Raw genomic sequence first — 7542 nt, forward strand, 5'->3', positions numbered from 1 at the left:
ACCGAATCGGTAAAAATACCGAATTGCCAAGGGGGACAGGGTGTCACTTTGACACCCTGTTACACCCCTGTTTCTGGCTTGTGTGCCATGTGACACACATACATGCCTTAGGGGCATGTATGTGTGTCACATGGCACACAAGCCAGAAACAGGGGTGTAACAGGGTGTCAAAGTGACACCCTGTCCCCCTTGGCAATTCGGTATTTTTACCGATTCGGTAATTACCGAATCGGTATTTGCCACAGGTTCGTATGGGCTTCAAGGCCCATAGGAATCAATAGCAAATACCGATTCGGTAATTACCGAATCGGTAAATAACGAATCCTACCGATTCGGTAAAAATTACCGAATTTTTACCTACATCTTATTTACCGATTCATTCTGGTACAGGTGTACATGCACAGATGTGCATGTACACAGGAATTCGTTATTTACCACCCAATGGTATTAGATGGTAAATAACGAATTCTAAAGGCCTTGTAGCACTGTTTAAAGTGCTACCTACATAAGAAATTACAGATTCGGTAATTTTACCGATCGGTAATTTTACCGATTCTGTAAATTTACCGAATCGGTAAATTTACCGAATCTGTATGTTTTTGCTACCCCTACATACCAATGTCCAAATACCGGTCGGAAACGGCCGAAAATCGGTATTTTCGTCCGTTTTCGACCGGTATTTGGACACCTACATCTGGCCCATAGAGTAGAGTTGTACAGGGTAGATTGAAGTGGCATATAGTGCAAAGAAATAGAGAAGAGAGGAGTAAAGTGACGTAAAGTGCAGTAGGGTAGAGTGAAGTGGCGTTCAGTGGATTGTTTCAGAGTAGAGTGAAGTGTTGTAGAGTGGAGTGGTGCAGGGTAGAGGCCAGAGGTGTAGAGTAGATTGGCATAGAGTGAAGTGGCATAAAGTAGAGTAATGCAAATTGCAGTGGTGTGGATTGCAGTGGTGTAGAATAGATTAGAGTGGTGTAGAGTGTAGTGCCGTAAAGTGTATTGGTGGGGAGTGCCGTAGAGTGGCCTAGAGTTAAATGATGCAGGGTAGATAGCAGCGGCATACAGTGCAGTCATGCAGAATAGAGTGGAACTGAGTTCAGTGGCAGAGAGTGCAGTCTTGCAGAGGCATAGAGTGCATTGGTATAGAGTAGAGGGGTGTAGAGTACAGTGGTGCAGTGGTGAAGAGTAAAGTGGTGCATAGTAGAGTTGGTAGAGTGCAATGGCATAGAGTAGAGTGTTGTAGAGTAGAGTACAGAAGTGTAGAGTGAAGTTGTATAGACTGCAGGGTCATAGAGCACAGTGGTGCACAGTAGATAAAAGTGGCGTAGACTGGATTGACATAGACTGTAGTGTTATAGAGTGCACTGGCATGGAGTGCAGTGCAATGGCATACAATAGAGTGGTACAAAGTAGAGTGCATAACAAAGTGCAGTGGCACAGAATAGAGTGGCACAGACTAGAGTGGCATAGAGATCAGCGGCAGAGAGTGCAGTTTTACAGAGTAGAACATCATTTAGTGCAGTGCCCTAGAGTAGAGTGTTTTGGTGTAGAGTGCAGTAGCGTATAGTGGTGCAGAGTAAAGTGGCATAGAGTGCAATGGTGAAGAGTAGAGTGGTGTAGAGTGTTGCACAGTGGAGTAGTGTGGCCTATAATGCAGTGTAGCTTGCCGTAGAGTGTATTGGTTTTGAGTAAAGTGGTGTAGAGTGCAGTGGCGTAGAGTGCAGCACCATAGACTAGAGTGGTGCAGAGTGCAGTGGGGAGGAGTGGAGTAAAGTGGAGTGGAATAGCACAGGGAAGATTGCAGTGGCATAGAGTGGAATGGCGCAGAGTGGAATAGAGTGGCATAGAGTGCAGTGACGTAGAGTGGGATATTTCAGAGCAGAGTGGAGTGGCATAGCATAGAGTGTTGTAGCTTGCAGTGGTCCAGATTAAATTAGAGAGGCTTAGAGTGGATTGGCATAGAGCACAGTGATGAAGCGTACAGTGGTGCATAGTAGAGCAGTGCAGGGTAGCTTGCACTGGCATAGAGTAAAATGGTGTAAAGTAGAGAGGCATAGAGTGAAGGGGCGTAGAGTGGAGTGGTGGAGAGTAGAGTGCAGTGACCAGTGTGGAGTGTTGGCGTGGTGCAGAGTGGAGTGTGTGGTGTTGAGTGGTGCAGAGTAGTGTGGAGTGGGGTAAACGGAAGTTTACATGGTGTGGTAGCGTGCTGCCATTACAGACAACACATCTTGAATTGAAATGACCATTACTTTTGCACAAACATACAGATTACTGATAAAAGTATACAGCCCACAAACAATAATGTGTGATAATGTCATCTCTTAGATTATTGATTTGTTTTAATCGTATTACAAATATTTTGTTTCCACCACACTTCAGAATTACTAAAAATGTACTTCATTGTTCTTTCCATATTCTAAAATATCTGCACAATTCATATACAGACATGTAAATTTTTTTTGTGCTAGAAAAAAATAACATTGTACAGCACATCCCAGGTAGCCAGCATGATTGTCACATAAATCCTCTCACTTTGTAGGCAGAGAAAGAAAAATAAACACAACGCTCCCTAGAAGACTTTGACCTCTGCCCAGCAGTTGTGACATGATAAGAACAAGATTTAAAGGCCTGTTTACGGAAATTGAGGACTGGTGGAAGAATACAGTAAATGGAGTTTGGGCAAGGGTAGGAAGGAACTCAAGCTGGACAGCCTAAAACAAATAAAGCCAGCAAACAGAAAACAACCAAATGTGAGTTACAAACCACAAAGCCAATGGTAAGTAATGGGCGGAATGTACTCTGAGAAAAGCTTTTTAAATGTCTCCAAGTAGTTGCTTCGAGCTAAAGAAAGTGAATGGCTGAGAATTTGCAGTGTTTTGTGTATGACTGAAAATGTGTGAATCTAACCTCTGATGAGTGACACTTGGCAGGGCGGCCAGGGTATGTGTGAAAAAGATGTGCGCCGGGTGGTGCTGGTGCTCAGCACCAGCAGCTCTAAAAAGCAGGTGGTGAGATGGATCCCTTCCGGACTCTCCATTTTGGCCTTAATCTTAACTCTGCAGCAGTTGACTGATTTTGATGTAATTTATGTTTTTTTGCAGCTTTTGCAGTCTTTATATTTCGGACTGGACCCAAAAGGTATTAGAGCACTTCACATGAGCACCAGTGCACAGAGACATGTTTATATTGTTTTTGGTAGGCACTAGGAGATTAAGTGATGTGCCTAGAATCATAGGATGGTGAGCCAACGCCAAGACTTGACCTGCTCCAAAGTCAGCAGCTCTGGCTGTTACGCCGCAACCTCTTCCACAAGAACTAAAGCTTTTTTTAAATATAATATACAACAAAGCCATAATTGTTGCTAATTTATCTTATGCAACTAACAACTATTGACACAGCCAATAGCCTGGGATTCTTTAGGTGTAATGTTACTTGTTGTATTATATGTCTGAAGGCAACGACAGAAGCAGCAACATACCGGACACTATAATGCAACGCACAGATTTTTAGCTCAAGGGCCCGATTCACAGAATGAATTTAAGACTCAATCCTAAACTCACTACTATTTCGGTATTCACAGAATGCACTTCCTACTTTTGGCATTCACAGAATGAAGTTATTACTTTTGGTATTCACAGAAGTTAGGATTTTGTCCTAAGTCTGTCTTAAGTTTGCCTTAAGTTTTTCTTAAAACAAATTTAAGACAAAATCCTAACTTCTGTGAATACCAAAAGTAGTAAGTGCCTTCTGTGAATACCAAAATAGTAGTAAGTTTAGGATTGAGTCTTAAGTTCATTCTGTGAATCGCTCCTTAAGTGTTTAAACCACGCCCTTAATTACATCTGCCACGCCCCTTTGAGCGACCCCTCAGTTTTTTCATCCCACTTAAAGTATGACAAGTATGCCTCTTGTGTAATAGGCCTCTGGGCCGTCATACTGAGTGCAGAGGAAACAGGTGCATATAGGGACAGGTGGGCAGGAAAAGACCGTCAAAGGGGCAGTAGGGCAGGCGCTCTTAAGCGCATCAATCTACCTCGGGTCACAAACACAAGGCGTGCCAGCGCTTCCTTTCTCTCCCTCCATGCCCTTCAAGGCGCTCGATGGCTTGAACAGGCCTCTCCACCGGGTGCAGAGAGGGCCCCCGGGGCAGCGCGCGTCACGAGCCGAGCTCTCGCCCCACCTCGGGCTCTATTGGCGGACCAGGCCCGAAGGGACCCCCCGCTGCCCCCTTCTGAGTCCGAGCGGCCTCGGTGAGAAAGCCCCCCTCTCAGTGGGTGTCGGGGCCGCTGAAAGAGCCCGGCCGGCAGCGGGGCCGGCATTCAGCCGCTGACTGATAGGCGTGTAAAATTGATTTATGAATTGAAAGTTGTCCTCCACCCCCCTCGGCCCGATTCAGGCGGTAATTGATTATATGTGCTGCTGTGAAATGAAATTACATAAAATAATAATCAAAGGGGCAAAGAATGGGGCCGGGGCCCTTTAAACAAGCCACTTTATTCTCATGGCCTTCTCGGATTAGGCGCGCCATTCATCCCCGCCGCATTTTTTATTTTAAAAGGTGCTTTTCCCTCCCTTGGCTCTTCCTGGCTCCCACTGAACAATCCCCCGCCCCGACCCTCCCCAACCTCCAGGGAAAGAAAGGGCGGCCAGGGTCCCGGCAGCCGGCGGTCCAGGGCTGGATAAACTCCTCTTTCTCAGGGAGGGAGAGTCCGGACAGACCCTCACTCACACAAAGAAGTGACTTCACAACTCGTGGCTCGCACCTGCGCTCGACTCTCCTTTGGAATTCAAAAAAATCTCCAGAAGCTCTCTTGTAGATCCACAAAAATCCCACATTCATAGTTGTTCACCTATTTCCATCCTATAACTGTCCTTGGGGTGGAAATTTACTATTTCCGCCCCTTTTTATCTTCCCATCGAGTACCGTTCTATTGAATCACTTCCGCAGCCCCAGAAGATCTGTGATGTGTTTTGGGAACTTCCAAATGACTGTGCGCTCTTAACTTATTCCAACCTCATTGAGCGTAAAGTCCGGTACCCGGTGGCTATTTTCTGTCGTAAATTCTGTATGCGCTAATCAAAGTCTGTCAGTCCTGAATCTGTGAATCTAGAATTTGCAAAAAAAAGCTTTTTGCACATGTCTGTCAGATGTAGGCGCACAAAAGGTCCTCGGGTTCTTTCTGAACCCCAAATTCTTTCTCCCCTTCTGAAAGCCTTGACGTCAATTTACTCCTCCAGTCCTTACCCCCTAAACCGGAAACATTCTCAAGCATCTGAAAGCTGTTAGAGCACCCCACAGCCAGCCCTGTTGGACCTGGGGTGCGGGAGGTCGAGGGTACAAAGATGTATGACGTCAGTGGGGTCCCTGTGAGCAGGCTCGTCCTGATGAACCCGGAGAACCTTTCCAACACAATGGCACTGTCTTCAAGGTGCTCGTCTGATATGTATTTTTATTTTTTTCACTTGAGCTCTTTTATTAATGCTGTCCTTATATATCTGAACTAGGTAAGTCAGAGTAAAATGGTGATATGAGCGAACAGCTGGCGGGTGTTACAAAATATATATGAACATCCATATAAATTCATTTGCATGTACTTCCAAAGAGTTCATGAGTATATAAGATCACATTAACATGAGGCCTGGAGCTCAAAATGGCTTCCTATCTGACCTTGACTGGACAAGCTTCAACAAGCTATTCTGTACACCCTTACAGGTCACCTTGCTTGACTTGACTATATGATATGCACATGTTACACAGTGCAGAGCCTGCCTTTCTGGACTGCCCATATCTGGCTGTTTTGCATGGTGCAGACATTGCACATCCATGTCAGCCATATTTGGCTTGGTGCCTTATTCTAGTTCCGCTGACATGGCATTGCATACAGTATATAACACCTAGAAACTTGTCACTCTGGGAAGAAGCGGTCTGAGAGCCCCTAAGGTGGCAGATCTGACTTCTTCCTTGCTAATTAGCAATGATGCATGCTTTTGGTACCAATAAATACATTTCACTCTGTTTCTGAGCAACCTGCTATGTCTGGTGAGTTTCATTCATGATATGCTCCTGGGAGGGTGCCAGTATTTCCCCATCAGAATGGTGTCAAAAAGTGGGACATATTGGAGGACTGTGATGTCACCAGTTGATAAGTGAGATGTAAGTTAAATAACTAACTTGCCTTGCTGTAAGTGACCTTTCAGTCTTTCAAATATGTATTTAACTCATAGTATTAATAAAAGGGACATTGACTGGCATTTAAAATAGACAGGTGACTGTAGAGAATGTTTTTTTTAAAAAATATTCTCTGTATCAGTAAACTAATTGATATGTGTATATACTGCAGGAGACCCTGGGTTAGAGAATAATTTATGTGTACCTACACATATAAGAAGTAGTGAAGCAGGTGACTGATAAGTAACTAAGTTGTATTTCCCCATCAGCGGGTGCCTTGAAAAGGCGAGGAGTCCGCTAGGCCACATTGGTCCACAATATGTCCAGGGCTTGGGGAATGACAGGGGGTGGCTGTGACACAGATGTGTCTGTGGCTGGGGGATGACTGTGTTGCGTGTAGAGTTTGTGGCCTGTAATGGTGGCTGGGAGAAGGGGGTGGCTGTGACACAGATGTGTCTGTGGCTGGGGGATGACTGTGCTGGGTGTAGAGTTTGTGGCCTATAATGGTGGCTGGGAGACATGTGTCTGTGGCTGGGAGATGACTGAGTTGGGTGTAGAGTTTGTGGCCTATACTGGTGGCTCGGAGACAGGGGGTGGCTGTGACACAGATGTGGCTGGGGGATGACTGTGCTGCGTGTAGAGTTTGTTGCCTATAATGGTGGCTGGGAGACATGTGTCTGTGGCTGGGAGATGACTGAGTTGGGTGTAGAGTTTGTGGCCTATACTGGTGGCTGGGAGACAGGGGGTGGTTGTGACACATGTGTCTGTGGCTGGGGGATGACTGTGCTGGGTGTAGAGTGTGTTGCCTATACTGGTGGCTGGGAGACAGGGGGTGGCTGTGACACATGTGTCTGTGGCTGGGGGATGACTGTGTTGGGTCTAGAGTCTGTGGCCTATACGGGTGGCTGGGAGATAGGGGGTGACTGTGGCACAGAAGTGGCTGGGGGATGACTGTGTTGGGTGTAGAGTTTGTGGCCTATAATGGTGGCTGGGAGACAGGGGGTGGCTGTGACACATGTGTCTGTGGCTGGGGGATGACTGTGTTGGGTGTAGAGTTTGTGGCCTTTAATGGTGGCTGGGAGACAGAGGGTGTCTGTGGCACAGAAGTGGCTGGGGATGACTGTGTTGGGTGTAGAGTTTGTGGCCTTTAATGGTGGCTGGGAGACAGGGGGTGGCTGTGACACATGTGTCTGTGGCTGGGGGATGACTGTGCTGGGTGTAGAGTGTGTTGCCTATACTGGTGGCTGGGAGATAGGGGGTGACTGTGGCACAGAAGTGGCTGGGGGATGACTGTGTTGGGTGTAGAGTTTGTGGCCTATACGGGTGGCTGGGAGACAGGGGGTGTCTGTGGCACAGAAGAGGCTGGGGGATGACTG

This window comes from Lissotriton vulgaris, chromosome 8 (assembly GCF_964263255.1).
Source record: "Lissotriton vulgaris chromosome 8, aLisVul1.2, whole genome shotgun sequence".
In the NCBI taxonomy this organism is placed as follows: Eukaryota; Metazoa; Chordata; class Amphibia; order Caudata; family Salamandridae; genus Lissotriton; species Lissotriton vulgaris.